Source organism: Melozone crissalis, unplaced genomic scaffold (assembly GCF_028551555.1).
Source record: "Melozone crissalis strain CALT ecotype California unplaced genomic scaffold, PUWL_Pcris_2 ptg000042l_1, whole genome shotgun sequence".
Taxonomy (NCBI): domain Eukaryota; kingdom Metazoa; phylum Chordata; class Aves; order Passeriformes; family Passerellidae; genus Melozone; species Melozone crissalis.
The window spans coordinates 23,438,685-23,463,903 of record NW_026535820.1 but is presented as its reverse complement, the minus strand read 5'-3'; the positions used below and the strand labels follow the sequence as shown (position 1 = coordinate 23,463,903).

The 25,219-nt window shown below is 41.1% G+C and overlaps 1 protein-coding gene across 3 annotated transcripts in view; it reads right to left on the bottom strand.

The window, feature by feature from the left end:
• The window catches only part of LDLRAD4 (low density lipoprotein receptor class A domain containing 4), a 280,598-nt gene extending 257,338 nt beyond the window's left edge, over positions 1 to 23,260 (bottom strand). Inside the window, exon 1 of one of the 3 annotated variants that reach the window (XM_054285069.1) lies at positions 23,200 to 23,260. The gene's annotated coding sequence lies outside the window, so the exon portion shown is untranslated. The remainder of the gene's footprint in view (positions 1 to 23,199) is intronic. The other 2 variants (XM_054285071.1, XM_054285070.1) reach the window with 2 other exon arrangements.
• Between the last annotated feature and the right edge of the window lie 1,959 nt (positions 23,261 to 25,219).

Below are 25,219 nucleotides of genomic sequence, written 5' to 3'. Positions count from 1 at the left end.
CTGAGTATGATTAAGGACAAAAAGTTGGGCTGCACAAATCTGAACAAGCCACCTTTATAGAGTGGTGGCTGCTGCAAACCTGAGCTGCAAGGTGGGCTGGCACTTTCCAAGGAAACTCACGGACAGCCAGTTCCTCCCCTGCATTGCATTCATATAAAAAAGTCACAAGCTCAACATGAGACTGTATTTTAAGTCGGTACCCAAAAGGCACTGTGGAACCTTCTGTTTGTACTTGAGTATTCCTTCTCCCTTTGTTACAATCACAGAAGATTGAAACACACCCCTAGATTTGATCCATCCAAAACCTCATGGATCCTCTACATTCCTAACAATGTTTATTGACATTTTGATGGGCTACCCTTAATAAACACATTAATAAAGACAAATTATTTATTACCCCGTGTAAAAAATGCAGAGAAGTCTGCTTTAACCAGCCATTCCAGATCCATTTCCACTTTTTGTATGACAGCATGTGTTCTTGTTATTTATTGGGAGTAATCACACAGGTTACTGGATAACTTTACAGCAACATGTTTGCATTTTTTCTTTCTTGGTCTAACTCTCAGGCAATGTTTATTTCTGCATTTATCCTGATGACTTAAAGTGAAATAATTCTACTAGCCTAGCCATTTCCTTCGTTAAACAGCAGAAATCCAAGTGTTTCTGGATTCAGCAAGCCTGAAAACCACAGGCACTGGCAAATCACAGTTCCCTGCAGCATAAAGTTGACAAATAGCATGAGAACAAGAGCTAGAAGCTATGTATCTTTTAAGCTGCATCCCAAGTACCTTACATGGAAGACTGGCCTCACTGAACTCACTGACCAGCATTTTATAGAACAACTCAAACAAAAGGTATTATAGATGTATTTACATCTATTTTAAGCCAGTAATAAAAAAATGCCATCCATTGCTGTCAGGCAGTATGGCAGGGAAAATTATTTTTCCATAGTTATTCTTCACATCACTCTTCCCTCAACTTACTCCCAAACCCAGGTACTTCCAATTGTTGACACAATTAAACAACAATTTTTATAGAACTGGTCCCATAGTGGGTAATCTATAAAGGCTCCTTGTTTCTAAATAAGGGTTTTTATTGTTATTTTTCTTATAAATTCCTCCTGCTACCTCCTGCAGGTTTTTTACATGCAGACAGGACCTAGGACCCTTGGAGGGACATTTTCCCCAAACAACTGAGAGCTCTGTGCTCACGTACATCTGGGGCAGACGGAAATCACACAACACACACATAGGTGCTCCTCCAGAAACCATCCTTTAAGTACAGTTTATTCTCCTAAACAAGAGGCTTCCAAGTGAAACATACTGTGATAGCCCCAGATGTATGGATCAAAGGCTGGCTTAAGCAGAGAGCTTGTCTGAGAGATTCCCACCCCAGCAGGCCCTCCATTCCCAGCCCACAGACTGCTGACCTTCCTCTTCCTCCCACACTCCAGTCGTGCCTCCACAACCACTTGCAGGGCTGCAATCGAACTGCATGGCTGTAAGGATCTGCACCAGCAGTAACTCCCTTCCCATTCCCACTGGGAGGTTTAGTCTAAATCCAGAGCATTTCAGTAACCCACTTTGAAGTGCAGCACTGCAACATCTGTCCTGGCACAGCCCCAGCGATGCTCAACCACCACATGTCAAGTCTTCCCTCCAAGACAGTCGTGAATGGGTGAGACCTCACCACTGAGACAGCAGCGATCATCTTCTTTCCTAAATTCCTGCTCAGAAACACTTCCAGCTGGTTCACTGCATCTGAAAAGCCTTCCAGACCAAATAACCAGTCCAAAGCAGCATGGAAAATTTCCAGTCCAATTTCCAGCTCCTGCTTGAGAAAGCTACAAACAACTGAAATAGTCTTAATTAACTGAAAACCACTGAAAGCCTCAGCTATGGATACTCAGTCTTTTATAATTTGAGTATGTTATACTAATTTTTATTCAACAGCATTTTACTTTTTACACTTTTTCTCTCCTGAAGATCACTGGAAATTGTTTTGTGCAGGTTAATATTATAGACACCTTTTATTTAGAAAGTAGTCTCTCAAACTAATTGATACCAGTCCTAAGGGCACAGAAAGTAAAGTACTAAGCATAACCAGAAGACTCAAGTTCTTTTTCCACACAACCAGGTTGTTTTTATTAAAGCACAAAGATCTTATGCATCGTGACAGCCCAAAGAGCGATCTACAAAAACGAAAGATGAGAAATTCAAATCAAGAGACTAACTTGTTCCTCTTGTTGAATGCATACTTTTACATCTGTTCAAACAAAAGGGAAAGCAATAGTTCAAATCTTCTTTCCTGGTTCATTTCAAATCTTTTGCAGGGGAGAAATAAATAATATTATGGTTATCCTCCAGAAATAAAAGAATGGAAACTCAAAACCTCCACCTCTTACCATCAGCTTCATGGTCTTGACTACTGCCTTCCTCTCCATAACATCTCCAGATTTAAGACAGATATTTCAAGAAAATACAAGAAAATGTTACCTTTCTGCCATGAATTAAACATCCCCAAAGCAATTCCTTCCTCTGCAAATTTATGCAAAATAATTTCCAGGGATTACTCACGTTCCTGTAGATTAGAACACTGCACTAACATGCTTTTGGACTACTTCTCTGGACAATAGTAATTTTGCAGAAGATCTTCCATTGCAGGTTCAAAAGAACACACACAAAAAGAGGGTTTAATCACATTACATCCAAGCTTTCAATCAGCTCTTCAGCAAACAGGGACACACAGCAAGTGGGGGCTGCCAGCCTGAGACAAACAGCAGCAGTGTCACACCACACCCCAATCACCTCCAGTGTTACTTGGCAGATGAATTATGTCTTTCTGAACAAAGGCATTTTGCAATAAAAGGGACTCTCAGAGCTCATCTTTCACAGTTCCAGTAGAATAGTGATGTTTCCAGCATATGTGATTTTAAATACAATGTCCATTCTTTCACAAATAGTTAAAAAAATAGATCTCACTGCTAAATCTTCCTTTAAAATCACAGATGGAACCAGAAAAAATGAGCTTGTCCAAACTCATTTACACTAACTCCCACTCCACTCCAAAATGCAGCCCACAGAGGATGTCTTTAATGCTGGGTAACAGTTCCTCCACTCCAGAAAAATTCTGCAGGTAAGCAAAGAGCCTTCCTGGGTTTTCATGCCTTAACTGAATGTGACATTTACACACAACTTCTGCTACAAATTCTTTATGCTACTTCCTCTAAAGCACCCTATATGCAGAGGAACTTAATGCTGAGCCTGAACTGCTGTTCCTCTTCAGAATGAGGATCAGAACTTGAGTTCCATGTTTCAAGGTCTGTTCCCACCCTGCTCTGGTAAGAAGCATTATTAGCACAGCAGAAATGCTGAGGAGCAATCTGGCTCTTCTGGGAAAAAAAGAGAGATAAAAACCTAATAACCTGCATAATAAAAGTTTGTGTACTGTTCATACTGTTGTCACATGTCACAGTGCAAATAGTCATCTTTGCAGCAAACTAGCACAAATTAACATGTTTTATCACAGAAAAAACAGCATCTAAAACAGATACAGATGAAGCCTACTATAAAACTGTTGTGCCATGGTGAAGCCTGAGCTTCTCATGCTACAGATCTAAAGCAAACATATTTGTGTTTGAGGTCAGGTCTCAAACTCAAAAATAAGTTTGAATTTTGTGAGAATTATTATATATTTGGACTTTTGGATTCTTTAGTTATCTATTATTAGGTGGAGCTTAGTTGTCAAGACAACAGTTTCCACTCCTACGAAATGCTTGAACTGTCAGCAAAACGTAACAGTCAATATCAAAAGATCACTAGATTGGTCATGTCTATAGCCAGGAATTAAGAATATCTCCTGAGGGTAAGGGCAGGCAGCCTCCAGAACAATGGCAATTAAACAGAAGGTGACTGGATGCTGCTGAATGATCCACCCAGTAGAAACAAAGATTCAAAGAGCAATCTACCCCACACAAGATCTACCCCACACTGTCCTGCTGGGCTTTGTGCAATGCATTACCACAATGGCCATTCCAAAGCAGAGTACAGTGTGTGAAACATACCTGATGAAAGTACATGTTTCAATAGAGAAAAACTGGATTTTAGATATCAGAGATACCTGAGAATAGAGCAAAAAACACCCCAAAAAAACATCATAATGCAATGAAATCCTGTTATCCAAGAATTGACAGTCAAAGGAACACAGTAGTGAGGTACTGAACACACTCCATTGCAGAAATGTGGGGGAGAAAGGAACATGCTCCCAAAATTAGGTCAAGCCTGATATCAAGAAAGAATGTGATTAGACACTTAATATTCTTTTTTTTTTTTACTATGAGATGCAAGCATGATAGCAATAAACATATTTCAACATAAGCTACACCCCAAAAACTCTAACTCAGAATGTTCCTGTATGCCCACAACTGACTACTGGGAAATCCTACCAATAAGCAGTTTAGTTTAGTTTCTGTAAAACCAAGTACCTTAGGATCACATCTCTTTTCCTTATACTTTATTTTTTTTCCCCTCACAATAAGTATTTTGTATCAAGAGAAATAAAACAACAAACAGACACAGCAGACCAACATGATGAAACAATGTGACATCCTCCTAGAAGTCCCAGACTGGACTCTTCAGTGTGTGACTGTGTGCACACAGACAAAACAACACAGGCAGGTGCAATGTGCTCCCTCTCACTACTCACCTTCAGCTTTACATGAATCACAGGTTGAGACAACAGCAGAATTATCTTCCCAAAGCATTTTTTCCACCCAATTTTTTTTTTCATTCAGCACAGGGGAAAAGGACAGAGGGAAGGGTACTCAAGGGCAACTGTGCACAGAATACTCTAAAGGACTGAGAGTCAGCTAGCATTAGTCTCTTCACTTTAAAGATGCACGTGACTGATTTTTTTCTTTATACATAATGTATGTCTCCACGCACACACAGCTCCCCTACACAGTCATCTCCTGCCTTTTATCTCCTTGTCTCTCTAAATAGACGCTTGCTTTAACTTAAGAGAAAGCAACTGTACCCTCACCCCAACCTCAGAAGCAATCCTTGCCCTCTGATGGAATGCTTCATAAATACTTGCAGTACTCAGTCAGAACATTTATTTTGTTGCAAGAACAGCTGGGAATAAACTACCTGAAAGTACCAATATTAGCTCCTGTTAACTCAGTTTGCAAGGAACCAGAACAGCTCACAAGCAGGAAAACTCAGTGGAAAGGCAAAGAGAGAAAGGAAGAACAGAACATCACTATACAAATAACCTCCTCAGTGTGTCATCCTGATGGATATGTGGGGAAGTTGTCTGGCAAATTAGAAAACAGTCCTCTTGGACAACAGGCACTTTTGTCAAATTAGCATTTCCTGGGATGTGACAGTGTTGTTGCCTCCATACCTAAGTTGGAACAGCTCCTCAGCTCAGTGAAGGCATCAGACACTCCTTTGCCAGATTTAAATCTTCTGACCTTTCTTTTTTAGGCACTATGCTTTTATTTTTATGGCACAGGTTATTTTCAACATATGGAAAAGTAACCTCTCTAATTTCTGAACTAATCAGGTCTTTGCATTAAACTGGGCCAATGATAATCTATTCAGAAATGTTTCTTTTCCTTTAGATTTCTATATTGACTTCCAACCACAGGTTGAAACCTATACGCCATAAGGAAGGTTAGTCACCTGGGTTGTTGTTTTTCTTAATTATCATTTCATATTAAGACTTACAGGATATATATTTCTTTTTTGTTGTTGTTAATGGTCATTGCTTCTTTCAATATCTTTGATAATACACTGTAAACATCCTACAAAAATTCAGCATTTCAACATTTGACATTGCATTGGTTTTGATACCTAACAATAAAACAAGGTTCTCAGATTGCTCAGTGTATACCAATTCCTAAGTCTGAGCAATAAACAATATTGTCATCTGACACATCCCTGTGGTCCTGGTTTTAGAAGAGAAGATTTTTTCCTTCTGAAAAGTTAATCATCTTGTTTTGTATCTGGCATAACATATAAGAAAATCAGCAAGGTCTGTGAACACTGCTAAAATTACACTGCTAACATTTCCCTTTCAAATAGCCACAATAAAAATATTACCTACATGCTGGGATCCTTCAACTGACCTTAAGTTAAAGCAGATTTTTTTTTTCTTACACACACCCCAAATCCTAAACTACTGAGATGAGCATTCCTAAAGCCTTGTACAGCACAAATCTCGATGTGTTCAATAGCTCTCCTCCCATCAAGAGGACCTATATTTGCACAGACACAATATGCAGTCACTTAAAACATAAGGACATTTTCCCCCTCACAGACACGAACAGAAGTTCAAATTTGAATATATCCCACACTTTCAGTTACAAACACAGACTTGGGTATAAAAGGAGAATCCGTATTGAGAGTAGTCAACACGTTTTCTTGGTTATAATCTCACTTGAGAGCCGTTCTCTTGCCAATGAACACAGCCAGCCATCAATATCAGCACAGGGCTCCTGCAGAGTTAGTACCAGTAAATTTGCTTTCCTGAAAATCATAGCTGGGAAGTACTTAATTTAACCTCAGTCATCTGGTAAGCTAGAAAGAACTGGGAAGGGAGGAACATCATGTTTTATAAAAAATTAATATAAAATATATAAAAGTACTGATCAGGGAAAACACTTTACTGTGTATTTGTTGATATCACATTTCCATCTCTTCTACTCTCCCTGTTTTCTTGACAACTCTTAGCCTGGAGTGAGGAATAGGAAGAGGCCACTGGAGAATTTTTTGTTCTTTTTTTTAATGCAGAATTCAAACCACGGGACCAAACCATTCTCTTACAATTAAATAAGCACTGCCTGTTAACAATTCATGTCTGACCCCTTCTGCAGTTTTTAATGAAAGTGACAGCAAAGTTGGTGGCAAACAAGTGGCAAAGTTTGCCACTTCTCTGCCATCATGGCAAAATTTCTTGCAGTAGGAGGATGACATAAAACCTCCACCCCACACAGAGCCCATATATTATCTACTCAAGAGGGCTACTTATTCACAAAGTCAAATTCAGACCTCATACCCAGGAAACTCTTACTAAACTAAGATTGCCAAAGTTTGTAGAAATGGATTGAGAAATAGTCTGAATAACAAGAAGATCTAGGAGTCATCTTGGTGGCTCTGGATGACAGATGATAGTCAAGACCAGTTTTCTGGTTTTAGCTGCAGTAGAGTTAATTTTCTTCACAGTGGCTGGTATGGGGCTGTGGTTTTGATTTGTGTTAAACACAGGGTTGATCATATAGAGATGTTTTTGTTATTGCTGAGCAGGGCTCACACTGAGCCAAGGCCTTTTCTGCTTTTTGTATTGCCAGGCTGGTGAGAAAACTGGGGTGCCTGGGAGGAGATACAGCTGGGACTGGTGACCCAAATTGACCAAAGGGGTATCCCAGCCCATATTCCATGCTCAACATAGAAAGTGGGGGAAAAGGGGGGAAGGAGAGGATATTGGCAGTGATGGTGTCTGTCTTCCCCAGTCACTAACAGACATGAGAGGGTCCTGCTGTGCTCGAGGTGGCTGAGCACCTGCCTGCCCACAGGAAGCAGTGAAATCATTCAGGGTTTTGATTTGCTTGTCTGGACAGCTTTCATTTTCCCTATTAAACTTTCTCGATTTCAACCCATGAGTTCTTTAGCTTTTACCCTTCTGATTCTCTCCCCAGTCCCACTGGTGGGGGAGTGAGCAAGGAGCTTTTTGGGGTTAAACTATGACCACCAGTCAGTTTAATTAAAACTAAGGGACAGGAAATGGAGTTATTCCTTCCTTAAACATTTAAGATAGCATGAATCTAACAGCCACTCATGCAAAAAGAAGAACAGCAAGTAATTTTTTTTTGTAAAATTATTAGAAGCCTCTGCAATATATACTTCAGGTTGGGTTGCTTGTTGGGTTTTTTTTAAGTCCTTGCCACAGTTCATTGTGGATTTTAAATATTCATGAACTTTCACTTCAACTTTTTTATATGCTAATCAACATAGTTACATGTCTCATAAGCATATTTGGGTTCTGCATTATCCATATTTCTCTACCCCATTTTTTCAGTAATTTTCAGTTACATGGGATATTGTATTTGTACCATTTACCTTTTACAGTCTCTCTAAAACGAAGATGGAAAACATGAATAAAATGTGTAACTTTTTTTTTAAGTAAACAAATAAAATCATGTTTTCAGGCAGGTATCATCATGAATAACTGCTCAACAAATTATTCTTAATTACAAAAAAATGAAAAAAATATTTAATGGCCAGCTCTTTGCAAGACTGTTTGACACTACAAAGGGAGTACAGAGTTCACAGCATAGCTACAAAACCATGTAGCTATGCAGAGGAGACTGCACAAGGGGACTCATTCTCCTTTAATCAAACTCTAATCTGATGGCTTTGCATTCTGACATAGTTTTGGTGAACACAGACACACCTAATTAAAACATGACTTGTTTATCCAGCAGTACATAAGGTTTTGACTGTAAAAGTGATGTTCACAAAACAAATGCACCCTGTAGTATGTAATTTGCTTTGATATGAAAAACCTTGAACAAAAAAATTATACTGTGCCAGCAATTAGACAGCTAAAATGAAATGTAAAAATGGCTAATTGCTTTAGCAATAAATAGCAAGTACTTGAAAATAAAGTCAGTGCTTTGGTATCATCTACCACGACTAGCAGGTCAGACTTTGATGTGATAACTCACTACTTACTGAAGTTTGACATTGTGTCCATCCTTAACTGTATGCTCAAGGTTCAGCCCCTGCAGATCCAAAATGAAATGAGCAAGGGCTCATTTCAACTTGGATTTGACAGCATTCCGGCCTGTCTCATGATCAAGCTCACCAAAGAAACTTTCCAGGCAAAAGTCAAAGTCAGTCTTTCCCATTTATTTTCTGAACCTTTTTTTTTTTTTATTTAAGTAGCATAAAGGCTATACCACAAAACAGTGCCAAAGAGAAACCACTCAGCATAAGGACTGCCAAGGGATCTATGTAGATCCCTTTTTTTCTCCCCTTATTCTGAGTATCCAAATATAAAGACAGGACTTAAAATTCTACCACTGTGAGATCCAAGCAACAAGCATTCCAGAAATTATTCCCAAAAGATGTACCATCATTCTACATTCCCTTTTTTTATCATTATGTGTTAAAACATGATTTAGTATAATGATTTAGTATACATAAAATAAATTGGATAAGACAGTCCAATTTTATGTTAATTACTTCCATAGCTGTCAAGCACATAATCTTCTTTTGAAACACAGCACTTCTGTGTCACTGGACAAGAATATTTAACAACAAGGAAAACATACTCATCCACATATATGAAGTGCTGGCAGAAGGAAAACACTTGGCTAATGGGACAAAGACCTGACACATCCAGTGCTATGCCCTTTAGAAGCAAAACCTCGTTTGGTTTTCTGTAAGTCTCAATTCTAAGTGAAAAGAAACAAAGTGGGCTCAAAATTATTTAGTATAAATCTCCTTCCATTAAGCTACACAGGATGAGCAGCAGGTGAACAGAACTGGGATATCAGCAGTAGGAGATACAAAAAAATAGTTAAGGTCTTGCACATGTAATATCTCCACATGTAAGAAATTAAGAAAAGAATAATATTTCTGGCTATAGAGTCAGACAAAACATATCCAACACACAAGATAAATCAGGAAGATGCCCCATTACTTCTATACGTTAATATATTCTCTTACATCGTAAAACAAATACAAAGAGGAGTGAAGCAACGAAACAAAATGAAGCTTCAAATCAACTGAGTTTTAGTAATATCCCTAATCAAGTTCCAGATTTGCAGTGGAAATGCAAAGAAAGTTAAAGCACTTTAAAAAATACACACCCAAAACAAATAAATGTAAGATAAAGTAAATAAGTTCTTCCCAAACAAGAAGTAATCAGTTCTTGTCAGAAATACTCCTGCAGATCTGTTTTCCATCAGAAAATCCAATGCATCAAAACAGAAATACTTCCCTTTGATGACACCAATAATAAAATAAAAAACTGAAGCAGGCAGTTTTAAAGGCAGAAATTTATAAAACTTCATAGCTTTATGACTTCTAATTCTTTTTTAGATTTTATTATGCATGGTATCATACAAGACTAAAGAATGCATCAATCCAATGCAAATGTAATTTTTGTGGAAAACTACAAAAATGCTCCTTTCATTCTGTTTTAATCAAGTTTTGATCCTGTAAGCTTTACAGCAAGATGTAAATACCCCTTTTCTCCAAAGGTTTAATCAAAGTTACTCCAACCAATCAGAGTTACCTCTGAGAGGACTTCTGTTTTCATAAGGTGATACGGAAAAGACATTTTTATCTTATTTTATTTAACAATGGATAGTAGCCCTGTGACAAAAGGAATACAAATAAGTATATGTAAGCCCATATCTGTGAAGAGTTGTCAGCTGTTTCGCTTCTCAGAAGGGAAACTACAACATTATTTAATTATTTAGAACATCTCAAGAAAATAAAAGTGTTGCTTACTTTAAACACACACAACAGTTTTCAGATACTCTTAACATGGTCACTCCCTCCCATCTACAGCTAGAGTTGTGTCAACTTTGCTGGTTTTGGCCTTACTTAGCATCTTTAGAAGTAAGATACTCTTTTTCTCACACTTATTTTTCTTCCACTTAACCTTTTCTGCACTTCTGCCTAAACAGAAGCAGTTCAAAACATATGAAAAAACACTGAGCTTTGAAAATTGGGATCTAAATAACAACTTCTAGATTCAAGTGTTTTCTTCAGAAAACCCTTAGTCCTGTTACTGCAGACAGGACTAGAACTCCAGAAGGTTCCTTCTGACCTAAATTATTCTACAATTCTCTTTGTAGCATTAGAGAATGAGGCAAAAGTGAGTACAGTTCACCCCTTCAATCTCCACACTCCTCCATGGAATTGTCCTGATTTCACTTTTACTTCCTTTTTCAGCTTAGAACTGCTAATGTGCTCACACACACAAACACCAAAAAGAAAAAAAAAAAAAAATAGTGTGCAAGAAAGCACACTTTTTTCTGTGCCTTACTTATGACCTGTTTCTCACCTGCATTTAGGACTGGCATTGACTACTGATTATTTTTTCCTTGAAGTTCACTAAGTATACCTGTATCCCTGTCTGCTACTTTAAACAACATCTGTCAGGTAAAATTTACCAACCTCAGTAGACAGCCCTATGTTGGCTTCAACCCATTGAACCCACCGAAACCCATGTGAAGCTGCATATAAACTTCCTTGCAAGACATGGATGAAGATATGCTGGATCTAATTGTACAGTGATCTGAATACACATCTGTATTTTTCCAGATTAAATTCAGTAGACTGCTTCAACATAAATTAATATAATTGCCATTAACACAAAACATTCTTTTCATCTAAATTTGCATTTCTCCTGTTGTTTTGTCCCCTTCTCAACTTAAGTCTGACTCACAGACAGATTAGAAATTAGATCAAGAGCAACTTGGCCTCTTTGGACCTCAAAAAAGACCAAAACAGCGGGACAGAGTGACTAGAAAGAAATCAATGACAGTCAGTTCCAAATTTACCTCAGTATGAATGCAGAGTTTCTGAAGTTTACAGAGCTGGTCCTCCCACAGTATATTTCCAGCACAGTTCCTGGAGCTCTGACTTTCTGCAGGGCCATATGAGATTACAAATATCCTACAACATGTATGTGGAAGACCCTGAATCCTTAGTCCCAAACAAGCACTTCCACACAAGTCACCGAGTGCAACAATCACTCGGGTTATTGCGTGTAGCCGGGTGAAATGTTCACTGTGACAATTCCAGCTCTGCCCACGGCAGGAGGAAATCCTCCCACAGCCCTGTGTGCTAAAATAACACCCTAAAGCAGCAGCAGCATGATTGGATTTCCCCATGCAGCTCAGGTCACCCAGGCCCTGTGTCTGCTCCAGGATTCCCTCGGCCCCCAGCCCTGCCTGGGCTGCTCGGTCAGGGAGGCTGGAGCCGCCTCCCAGAGCGGAATCACTCGGAATCTCACTCAGAATTCAGGACTGCAGCATCCCCAGGCAGACAAACAGATCAAACCCACCGAGCCACAGGCTTCCTGACGTCCTCCAGAGCAGGCAGGCTTCTCTCCTCCAGAGCAGGGAGGTTTTGGTATTAATTTGAGCAGGGAGGAAAGCTGGATTCTGCTCCGCAGAAACATCGAGTCAAATAAATACGTCATTAAGCTAACTAGCTACAGGATTGTCTAGCAGATGGATGACATCTTGGTTGCTAGTGGAACACTTTTCTATAGCCTTGTTTGAGGCAGACACATATGGCTCTCCCAAGCATTGATGCAAGCTCCCAGATGGACTAGATCATTGCTGACACCTTATTATAAATCCTAGAGATGAAAGAAGGGAGCACAATTTTTGAATCACAACACAGGACTCTAAAATATTCAGGCTTCCTAAAAATCAAATTTACAACAGAATATCTTAACTTCTTTATGTTGAAAGAAGCTATTTCTAACCAGGAACAGAAAATAGGGCAAAATGCTGCATCAAGAAAGACTACAAGAGCCTTGAGGGAGCTTAAAAGACCAGAAAATCCTTAATGTAAATGTATATCATAGCTACATATATGAAGTTGCAAATATTACAGTTCTAAGGACGCAAAAAATTATCTGCTGTGCAGCTGTTTCTAATACCAAAGAGCTTCCATCTGGAATTTCTTGATTGAGGTGGAAGGGAAAAAGAAAGAAGAGGAAGCCACTTAGACATTACAGATGTATCTCTGAAATGTCTGTACCCTAAAGGACTACCAAGGGGGAAAAAAGTGTGAGAGAGAGAGAGAGAGATGTCTGGATGGCCACAGGAGCAACAGGAGAACTACCAGAACTATGTGGGAGACTGGCAGATAACATAACCAGCTGCACACAGCATTTGACTTTTTGTAGGTGTCAGGGATACCTGAGAACCTCTCAAGAGCACAAGGGTACTACAGTACATTTTACACATCAAGGTCAGAGGCAGGAAAAAATATTCTTTTGACACTTTCACACTGTGAAAAGAGACAATCCTTAGCATCCATAAGAATTTTGACTCTTCAACTTACCCAAACAGGAGACTCAAAGTGTGGGGAAGATGACATGCTACAGATTTTCTCTCTAATATCTGCTATACCATGTACACTAAGAAAGTTACATCTTGAGAATGTTGTAACTCTGCAACAAAACTTTTCCATTTCAAAAGCAAATCAACTTGTTGACTCTGGGAATAGGTCAAGAACTCTGTGCAATCATAAGAGAGATTCTTAAGGTGCTAAAATTTATCTGCTTCTACTGCAGTGGTCATAATCCTAATAAGCATGTAAACATCTTGGGACAATGAGCTAAATGTGGGACAGCTAATATAGCATAACAGTGCCTCTTGTTTTTTCAGACACACAAGTGTACTTTCAGTGTCTTCAACCATAAAAGAATTCCAATGTATTGAATTCAGAGTGGCTCTCGAGTTTTCCTTGACAGCTTTTAATGTGGCTGTTATCTTCTTGACCAACTGAAAGTTCAGAAGATTTATTTTTTTTTTACAGAGGGAATACAACAATGCTTGAATTACCTCATAAAATATAATATTTAATTTAAAAAAAAAAAAAAAAAAAAAGAGAAAGAGAGAGAGAGAGAGACTCAAGAGAAATGTCCAGGAAAAGTCTTGATTTTGTAAGTGTCACTTACAAAAGAATGTCCAGCTATGCACACTGCACCTGCAACTACTTCAACTGAACAGTTCCTCTTCTCCGTGGCACAGCTCCTTCTGGGAGGCAAGTTCAGATCCCTGAAGAACATATGCTTCACTGTTCATTTTAATATTTTGGAATACAGATGCTTCAGGATATTCTTTCCTGTATTTAAGCCTTCCTATGCAAAACACAGGAAACTGCAACTTGCAAACCTCTGTGGTAAAGGTTGACATGAAAAGGGGGAAATTAAAGACTTTGTGCAACAGAGGTTTGGGTTCTCCTGAGGTACTCTATTAGATGAACTTCAGATTGAAAAGAAAGGGGAAGAGAGATATTAATTGGCACCCACAAAAGCATGATAAAACACAGCTCCAACTAGAACCAGACAGTTTCTGGGCTCTCAAACCCCATAAAACTCCAAATTTCCCACCAGATGAAGGCTTCAGTTTTAAAACTGTCAAATAGAACTTTTTTTTCTTAGTTTTAACATTTAAAAGACTGACAGCTTCAAAAGACAGATACAGAGGATTACTGCAGGTCCCCAAATATGAGGCAAGTCCATGAGGGATTTCTTCAGTCCCTAACTTTGCAGCAGACTTCTCTTGCAGGTTATCCAATGAAACCACATGTTCCCAGAAACACAGCACCCCTGGTCACAAGTTGGGATCCTTGGCAGTTTATCTTTGTGACAAGGACCATGAAAACACCAGGCCTGTGGCCAAAACAAGTTCACCAGGAATCAGAGAGAGGTTGTGTCTTATTTTGATTCGGGTCAAAATCTGTCAGATCTAAAATACTGGCAGTGAAACTTAGCAATTTCAATGAACTGCCACTTTATGTGTAAATTACATCCACTTGAAAGTTTGCAACTAGGCCCATTTAAGATATCTCTAAATGGTAGCAGCATCATGAAAACTGATCAATAACAGGCAACATGGAGGAAAGTTGAGATAAATGAAGTCTAGTATAAAACACTGAAGTTACAGCATAGTAAACATCTGTGTCAAGAGCCTCTCAGCCATACAGAGATAGATAGATGTAATTTAGCTTACATTCTGAATTATGATCTCCATCAGATGACAACATGAAATGACCTTTGATGGATTCAAGTTAAATATATAAAGCTGTTCTGTATTCAACAGAGCACTCACACACAAGTTTAACATACTCTAACATACACATCCTGACTCGGCAGTTCAAGTGATTTGCTCTGGTGTCTCCATGTAGACATGATTAAAGGCTTTCATCTCCAATTGCTAACAATACCCAGGGGAGAACAGGGAATGGGAAAAGGCAGAGTCTAGTACTGGTTGCATATTCAACTGAAGAGAGAATTCAACATTTCAGAAGACACTTCCAGAATACCTTGCACACCTAACTCCCACTCTGCAATCTAAAGAGGTCCTCTTATTCTGCTTCATACTTCTTTTAACTCATTTGCTTTGCTCTGCTTTTAGGTAATTTCAAACAAAATTATGAATAATTATTCAAATGCTTTTTTAACTCATTAACGTGCATTATCAGCACTAATATATTAGCACTGTGATACTTCATTCTTGAAATGTACCTATTTGCCCAGCCACTCCCTATGAGAAAAAGGAAACCAGGCTACATAGGCTGTAGGAGCTTTCTGCTGTGGAAACTTTACATTATTCCAGCTGTTTTCTTCAAAAAGCTGTAAAGATCATTAGAACAGAACACTGATTTTCACCTACAGCTGCAAGTTAGAATCATCATCTGTGTAGCCTGTGCAGGTGACTTCTTGCAGCTGAAGAAAGATTTGTCCCCTAATCCTTGGTAAATGAATTCCTACAGTAAAAAGTTAGACTACTGTTGTTACCAACCTAATAAGGCGCTGTAAGAATAAAAATATTTGTAAAATGCTTTGATGAGAAAGTTTTGCCATAAGGTGCTAAGTAGAACAGGTCAGATAAAGCACACATTTGACAAACACTGGCAGTATTTCTGTTCATCAACAGATGGTTGCTTTTAAAAAAAAATTATTATTGTAAGCTATGTGAAAGTAGCCACTGAACAGTACCTGTATTCAACATTATCCAAGTTGCTTTAATTGGACAGATGGATCACATGCTAGAGGCTTCCCAATTAAATAAGCATAACTCATACTTGAAGATATTCTAAGTGAAAAAAGGTTATTTGCAACAAGCTCATCTCAAATGAGCTGTTTCTAAAAGCCTGCTAGAAAGGTTATTACAACAGCAAGAGTAACATGAGAGGGTCACAAAACCCAAAAACATCAGTGTTGGAAATACCCACAGAAGAGTGAGTTCCTCACTCACTCCTAATATCTATGTAAGTTTAAAGAGGAATTATAGTCAACACAAACCTTTTGTAAAACAAATCATCTACACATGAACTGCACTGGCCAACAGATGCCATTAGTTAGCCCAAGTCTAACTATTTTATGACCAGGTGCATCTCTAATTTAGGAGTACTGAACCTTAGCTGCATGCATTTCTATAAACATGCAATTTAATTTTGCTTAGCACTAGTTAAGGAAAACCTACAAAACCAGTCATCCATTGAGGTGAAATTGTAAGGGAAAAACACACACCACTGTGGTATCTCAAAGTTCCACAGCTATGGGGATTAAGTTAGGTTATTTATAAGAGTTCCTCACGTTTTCTCTCCCACATCTTCTGCTGACCTATGGGGCAGAAGCCAAAGAACTCACTTCTGTCTTTTGAAAATCCCAGGAAACCAAGGCAGACATCCAGCTGACATTCTGTACAGCACAGGCCCAAAGAGGCTCTATGGATTGGCGTCACTTCACTCAGTAACGGGGCTGAGCAGAAGCAGAAAGTGAAGCAACACCAACAGTTGAATAAATACTGTTACATCAAGGCAATTACCTATACTAAGTACATCCCAACTAGATACAGGACTAACAGATTCACATTAATTCTTGCTTCATGTGTCATTAACACCTAATGGAATGTTCAGAGGTGTTTACAAGTCCAGAGTGATAATGGATCACTTTTAATTAATGCACAGGAAAAATTTCATGAAAGTCTCAGTGGAAGGAGGCAGCTGTTAAAGAGATGGCTTCATATCTCAGTCACAGATTGCCCCCTCCTTTCCCTCTATCAAATGGAGAACAAGCAGGTTACAGGTGCGAGAAACCAAAATAATAGGCTCAGCCACACAACACAAAGAGGTAATTAAGAAAGTGTCACACATTTTCTCTCCTATAATTCTTTGAAAAGTTGAAGAGTGGAACTTCTGTTTAAAAAGCAGAGCAGCATACTGTTTGAAGATGCTTCAAGCACTGGTGCTGAAAATTGAAGACTAAACACAGTACCCTTGTAATGGCATATGCTAGATAATATGAGTCAACGCTCAACACTTATTTTAGAACTCTAAGTACATTTCAGAGTTTATCCAGAAGAAAACACTATTTTCCAGTCTCTTCTCAATATGAGAGAGATTCTAGATCTTGTTTTATTAAGCATTAACATTTGTTTTAACAGAAACCTTAAGAGAATTCTGTACTGTCCTCTAAAATCACAACCTAAATACACTCAGTGGGTCCAAGGTTATGACAGAATCGTTCCGACGTCAAGGTATTTCTCATACAAACATGCAAAAAAAGCAATCTTCCCCAAAGGTCAGTACATCTTTTACAATTTCAGAACATAGAATCTAAATGAAATACTGAGTTTAAAAATAATTGAAATCTCCAAACTCATCTTTTACAGGCAATACAAATGCACTATCATGGCTACATTTTTTCAGAAGCAGATTTATTACTAGTTTTTAACAAAAAGGGTACCAGGGTGGTTAGCACAGAAGAAATCAAGAACACCAGCAGCTGGAAAGACAAGGACGTTCCAACAGACACTTCACCAACCTGCTCCGTTCTCACGTGCAGCATTTCAGCACTGTATTTTTCCAGGCAGTACTGTCCTCCCTTTTAGAACTAATCCTAAACACGTGCTAGATTCAAAACATGGGTACAATGTCCAACGCTCTCTTTTTGCTTTCACTGTCCTATAGACAGCCAGGAGTCAATGTCAATACAGAGAAAACTTTGCAAAGATCCCCACACAACTGGCAAAATACTTTTATCCACTGCAATTAGCACTGAAGTCCAATGAAGTCCGATAATTTAATTTCTCATCTCACCTTAGTGAAACCAAACAAAATGAAACAGGAGCATGTGGATTTCGATTTAGTCCTACCCAACCATCCTCATCAGGTAGGTGCCACTATTCTAGTGAGTAGAATTCCTCTAAAGAGGAACAGTCCTCCTGATTGGTGAAATACACAACTGAAACCTGTACTGAAAAGCAGGTAACAAGCATACATATTTCCAAATTCAGCCACGTGCAAAAAATACTCCTATTAGAATTATTTTGGATTAAAAAATTATTTTCAGTCATGCCTACCAACCAAATGTCTATTTATAAATTTGTCTATAGAGGAGGAATACTGTTTTGGGTAGATAAGGGAGAGACTAATGCCTGGGAAAAAATGCTGAAAATTTTCACACTTTAAATGTCTGAAATAATGTTCAATTCAGAATATAGCTAAGTTTGCTCAGCCAACCTTTAAGACTAAATATCTGATTCAACACAAACCAATATATTCTGGTTTTAATGGCACTCTTATGGAAAAACACCTCATCTGGGTGAATGACTGATTCTTCTAACAGTTACCTAGTCACCAGAGAATCTATTACACCTGCAATTCCACCTAACATGCAGCAAATCCTAAGCTCAGCAGAACCAGGCAGAGCCCCCACCACAGGTTTACACTGAGCAGAGGTGTCCCAGCAGCAGGAATTCATCTATCCCTGCCATGTAACTTTAACAGCTTTTCTGTGGGGATGCTGGCAATCACTGACTTCCCTTGTCCCTCAAATCATCTAACAACATTTTCAAGTGCTTTTCAGTTTTAGCAGATAATAAAACATAAAATCACTATTATATCCATCCTCTTTTGGGGCTCTCCTCAAAAAACTAACCCCCCTAACTCATAAACTGCTCTCCTAATAAAACTGCATTTCTATGAGAACACAGCTCTCCCAATTTGAAGGATCCAGACTCCTGCTCCCAGCAAGTTTTCAAAATCCTGTGGTAAGGACTTCTGATCAGTTTCTCTGCAAAATGAAGACATTAAAAATAAATTATGGGCGTGTGTGTGCCGCCTTCCCAGCCCTCTCCCCACCACATGCACTTCCACCCCCAGCTCCTTTGCTGGTTTTCATGCAGATTTGTGCCAGACATTCTGCATCCTCATTAAGTGGTGTCTGGCAACCTGCCTAAGCTTTAGTGGGTTCTGGGAATGCCAATATATTAACCAGAGGACTTTTTGCATACCCTGGAGGGATTTTTTTTCTAGAAAAGTCAACCACTTGGCACTAAGAAAACTTACTTCAAATCTAGGAAAGCTCTCCATTGGCAATAAGAAGAAAAAATGCATTTACATTCCTCTTAATTTCTGTCTCCTACCTGAAAGAAAAGCTTGATGTAGAGCAAGATCATTCAAACACAGTTTAAAAGGTCGGTGTGTTCTCTGTAGTAGGATTTTAGAGAAAAGAACAACAGATACGAGCAACACAGACACAGCACAACATCATGAAAATTACTTATTTTCAGTCCCTTGTCTCCTGTGAGCAAAATAATCTTAATCAGGAAGATTAAATTTACCAATTATTATGCTGAGTGATAATGAATGGTGATATTGGTGCTTGAAAATTTCCATTGCTTAACTACACAATAAGAAAAAGCATTTAGTAAAATGCATCTATACTTTGCATACTGCAAACATGCTAAATCAAAGCATACACAACAGAAATCCATATATTAAATAAATACAGATGATGAACACCACCACATTCTGCCAGCATGAAATACAGGACACACTGTAATGTCATGCTCCTATTCACCTGCAAGCATTCTTTCTACTGCTGTCCCCTTAGAGTTACTATTATTCAACTGACAGTCTCAGAACCAAGCAAATAAAACTCTCTAAGAGGAAAAGAAAAAACACATTTCTTTTTCAAATATGAGGCTCAAAAGAACACAAGGAAAAAAAGAAAGGCCCGTGGCTTTCCTTCACTTGAATATTCTGCCCATGCAGCACACAGAGAATTTTAAAGTACACTGGACAAATGTGTCATTTCAAGATCATTTCTTCAGGCTTGTGTACCCAGAGAACCCAATTCATTTCGATAAGTTAGTCAAGTAATCTGCTACCATATAGATATCACTACTCATTATTACTGTAAATTTCTTCAAACTGACATGTACTTCAAATTCATCATCTTTCTTTGTGCAAAAAATTGCCAACTTCCTGACATCAGCTCCAAAACACCACAGTCCCTTTATAATGGCCAATTAGAACCAGAGATTCAGCAAGAATCAATTAAAATCAATTCCATTTAAGTGTTTTAGTGTACTAAGATTATGTTTGGTGTGAAAGAAATTTTTAGCTATCTAGGCTGCCTTTGCTTAGATATCAACCTTCTAGGCAAGACAGCTATTCTTAAAAATAGCTGTCAACTGAGAAAAGAAAAATGTATATGCATGAATCATTTCACTACAGGCTTGGATTCCCAGCAACTGATGCACCACTGTTCTGGCACCAGTGCCTTGAACGAGCAGCTGATACTAGATTGGTGCCATTGAAGAATTTCACGGTTACCACAGAACCAATCTGCAGAAAAATTCATCTCCAAACTCCTAGAAGTATTTGCATTCTGTAACTGGCAATGCACTTGCAGGGAGCTGTTTCGAACCATGAAAAACCAGACAGGAAAAAAAAAAAAAAAAAAACAAACAACACTTTTCCAAGACCACTCACAAGTTAAAGGCAATAACCTTGACTCCTGATGCAAGACTTGTTGGACAGGCAGGCACTTTTTAGCACTTCATTTCTCTCTGAGACTGTGCTAAATTAAAATACTTTTAAGGTATTTCTCTATTATTTCAATAATTATTTACTTTTTTCTGTCACATCATATTCGCATTTGGAATGTATTCCAAATTATTTCAGACAGTGTCACTGACATAAAACTAGTTTTTGGTGGAAAGGCAGCACTAGACAGCGCTACAGGGTACTGCAGGGCAGCTGAAAAATAACTAAATTTTGGTCAGGATAATCAGAGAGAAAACTTTCAATCCCCTCTTGCCCACAATCCTCTCTTGCAACAATGCTCCTTCAATGCAGGGGAAACCAACAATTCCTCATTTCAAGTCTCACTTTAATGTTCTGCACAGAGAAAACAGGATTTTATCTACTTAAAAATAACAAAAGGTGAGTTACTTCTAAATTCCTAGGTTAAGCTACTGCCAATGACTGTAATCTTACCACATTTAATACAACTGTGCCTCAATCTTTAATCTCAACTTCCTTCTACTTGCATAAGTTTTCTTGTAATAAGTCTAAGGTCCTGAAGACTAAAAACTGCATCAGTCAAATGCTGCCTAGTGCCTGTCGTGTTTCAGTTAACCAAAACCAATGATCTGAAATAGTGTCTCTCACGCTGTTAGCTCATTCTGTGTTACACACTGCTCATCATTTAGGCCCACTCTGGCTTCTGAATTTACTGGAGAACATTAATATGCCTTATGTGTGTGCAACAATGATCTTCACATACCTGAGCTGCAACCAACTGTGCTGGTATAAACACTGATTATACAAAAAGAGGTGTTTCTACTTCTATAGGTAACTGTAGAGAGTTGACACATTCTAGTTTGAGTCCTCTTCATGCTGGTCATTTTGTGTGTCACAGTAACTTAATACCTGGTGCTACACCTCCAGTACAGATATAGATGTTCAGATTATCATCTCTACCTCAGCTAATATGGACAAGGGGATGTCGATTAGGCTGCTTCCCACCAGTGAGTACAGTGGTTTTCCAGCAAAACTTCCCCTTCCATTTAAAGCCACTAAGCCATAATATTTATACATTCATTAGTAGAATCAAATACGTGTGCATCATGCACAGTAATTTAATTCTACTCAAGGATGCATCGTATATTAGAGTGCTCTGGACCACTGCAAAGAATAGGTTTCCCAAAACATTTTCCTAGCAATGAAGTTGGAAAGCAGAATTGAAGTTCTGTCTAACCAACATATCCAGGTGTTGAAGGACCAGCAAGAGCACTGCCCCTGCTTAGGCAGCATTTACGTTCTTACCTCATCTATGACTACTGGTAATTGTCCCTTGGGCTTTCTTACTGGCAAAAACTCTCTCCCCCTTTTGGTCAGCTTCAGATTTATGATGCTGGAGACACCTCATTCCTCATGCTACGTGACGCACCTTTCCAGTCCACAATATTTTAACGCAGGATGGTTTTGGTTTGGAAGCTCAGACAAATCTCTTAAAGGAGCCTTCCATCCTGACTAGAAGATGTCTGTGGTTCTAGATGAACAAACTTTTATAACATCAAACACTATTTTTAACCACATAAAATTATTCACCTGATTTTTGCTCTCCTGCACAACCACCATTTGCTACTTAGAAAAGGTTCTGAATCCCACTAAAATCTATACCAGTCTAGGTGTTAAGATCGCCCAAGAAAACAGAAGTTACTTATCATTTTGCCTGCCTCCTGTTTGTTCTTTACCGAACTTAAACCTACACACAACGGTGTGTTTGCCTCTTCAGCAAGCATCGAACCATAGCCTACGCATAACTACCTACATGACAGGAAACCTGGCACACCATTCAGAAATTCGGGATGCACATATTCACTGCAAACAACGCAGGCAGGCATCCGATACAGCCAGGCAAAGCTAGACTTCTGCTAATAAACTTTTTTTTTTTAAGAGGAAAAAGGCACTCCATCAAATATAGGTCACTGGTGCGTGAGCCCGGCAGCCGCACCGCCGCTTTGCCTCCCTGCCAAAGTTGCCCTCCTGGCGCTGGGCGCGCACCGCGGCCGGGCATCCCCGGGAGGGTCACCCCGCGGGCCAGGCATGTCCCGCAGCCGGGCTGTGACACCGGCCCTGACCGAGCGGAGCTGCGGTCCTCGCTCGGGAGCAGCGGGGAGGACGTGCCGCTCACTCCGCGCTCCCAGCGCCCTGCCCGCCGCGGCGGCTCCGCAGCCCCGCTCGCCTCCGCCTCTCCTGCGGAGCCCCGGGACTCTCCCGTGCCGGCTGCCGCTCCGGCTGCTTCCCGGGCCGGCCGGGGCAGGACGGCAGCGGGGCTCCCCGGAGCCCCAGCCGGGCCCCGCTACCAGCGGTACCTGTCACGCTGCCCTGCCCGCCGGCATCCCCACCTGCCCCAGGTGCCGCGGAGGGACGCGCTCAGCGCGGCCCCGGCAGTGCCCCCGCCAAGGCAGGCAGGGTGGGCGAGCGCCGCCGGAGCCCCACGGCAGCCGCCGCCGCCTCGTCCCCCGCACGCTCACAGACCTTCGATGCGAGCCTGCCGCACTTTCTCCAGCACTTTGTGACGCGGCGCCTCCCGGCCGCCCCCGGCCCCGCCGCCGCGGGCAGCACTCACCTCCCGCCGGCCCCCGCCGCTCGCCCCCGCGCCGCGCCGGCCTCCTCCGGAGCGCCTCGCCTCCTCCCCCTGCCTGTCTCCGGCAGCCGCTCGCCCTGCGCTGAGGCTGTGCCTGCCTCCAACTCATCCCCAGCCTCTCCTCCTCCTCCCCCCGCCCTGCCCGCCCCGCTGGCTGCCGCCTGTCTGCAGCGAGTCTGGCTCCGGCGGGCGGGCGGGAGGCCGCGGGGGCCGGCGGCGGGGGGGCGGGCGGAGCGGGGGAGGGGAGGCGGCGCTGCCGCCCGGCCCCGCAGCCCACACTGACACCTGCCGGGTGGATGTGCGCGGCTCCGGCTCCGCGGGACCGGCCCCCGACAGCCCCCGAAATGCCGCCCGGGACCCGCCTTCGAGGAGAGAAACCTAAGGAGGTTCAACAAGGGCAAGTGCAGGGCCCTGCGCCTGGGGAGGAACGGCCCCAAGGGCCAGCACAGGTTGGGGCTTACCTTCTAGAGGGCAGCACTGTGGAGAAGTACTTGAGAGTCGTGGTGGATGACAAGTTACCATGAGCCGGCAGTGCCCTTGCAGCTAAGAGAGCCCATGGGATCCTGGGGAAAAGTGTGGCCTGCAGGCTGAGGGAGGTGATCCTACCCCCCTGCTTGGCCCTAGTGAGGCCACATCTCTAGTGCTGTGTCCAGTTCTGGGCTCCTCAGTACAGGAAGGACAAGGCGCTACTGCAGAGGGTCCAGCAGAGGCCACAAAGACCGAGCATCTCTCATGAGGAGAGGGTGAGGGAGCTGGGCCTGTTCAGTCTAGAGAAGACTCAGAGGGGATGTCATTAATGGAGGCAAATACCTCAAAGGCAGGTACCAAGAGCATGGTGCCAGACTCTTTCCCCTGGTGCCCAGCATCAGAGTAAGGAGCAATAGCCATAACCCAAAAAAGAAGTTTCACTTCAACATGAGGTAGAACTTATTGACCTTGAGGGGAACAGGCTGCCCAGGGAAGTAGTAGTCTCCCTCTGGAGACATTCAAACCCCACCTGGATGTGTTCCTGTGTCACCTGCTCAAGGTGACCCTGCCTTGGCAGGGGGTTAGACTAGGTGATCTCCAGAGCTCCCTCCCAACCCTACGGATTCTGTGAGCTGCTCCGTTAGTGGGGAAATGGTCCTGCTCACAAACTCATGGCAGCCCCAGTATCCATGGGGCAGCCCCAGCACACACCCACCAGCCCTCAGGCAGCACCTCTGTAAAGGTCAGGACAGGCACAGGGTGCAGGAAACAAAAAAAGTACACTTTGTCCCATGCAGAATGAGAAATTTTTTAACTTTTCCAAAAATGTCGCAGGACAGGAAAACCCAGTTCACGTCACAGCCCAGCAGGCACGAACCCAAGGCAGCTTCTGCCTTGCCTGTGTTCACTTGCAGGTACTGTCCATTCCAGGCTCAGTAAGGCAGTCCCACACAGAACATTCACTAGCCCTTGGCCTTCCCCTATCCCTGTTGAAATCCTTTGGGATGCAAAAATAAGGATTATTTTATCCTTTACAAGATAAGGATGATCTAGTAAAAATGCCGCCTTAATCTCAACTATGCCCAAACCACTTGGGTACAACCAAAGTTGCTATTACACGTTTAAATGCAGGAATATTTATGCATGCCATTCTCACAGAAATAAAGAAATCGCTGTTTCTGGGAGCACCAGAACAGGTTACCCAGAGAGGCTGTGAAGTCTCTCTCACTGGAGATATTCACAAACCATCTGGACACAATCCTGTGCTGTGTGCTCTGGGATGACCCTGCTTGAGCAGGGAGGCTGGAACAGATGACCCACTGTCATCCCTTCCGAACTTGCCTATTCTGTGATTTCTGTTAATTTAGAGAATCAAAGAGAGAATTAGAGAATTTAGAGCCTCCATTCACATTCCCATCCACAATTGTACTCTGAAGACTTTTCCCTTCCCAGTTATACCTATGAGCCTAAGAATGAAGAGGATAAATAGCAGGGATGAGGTAACAAAGTATAAACACTGCTGACCTTAAACACA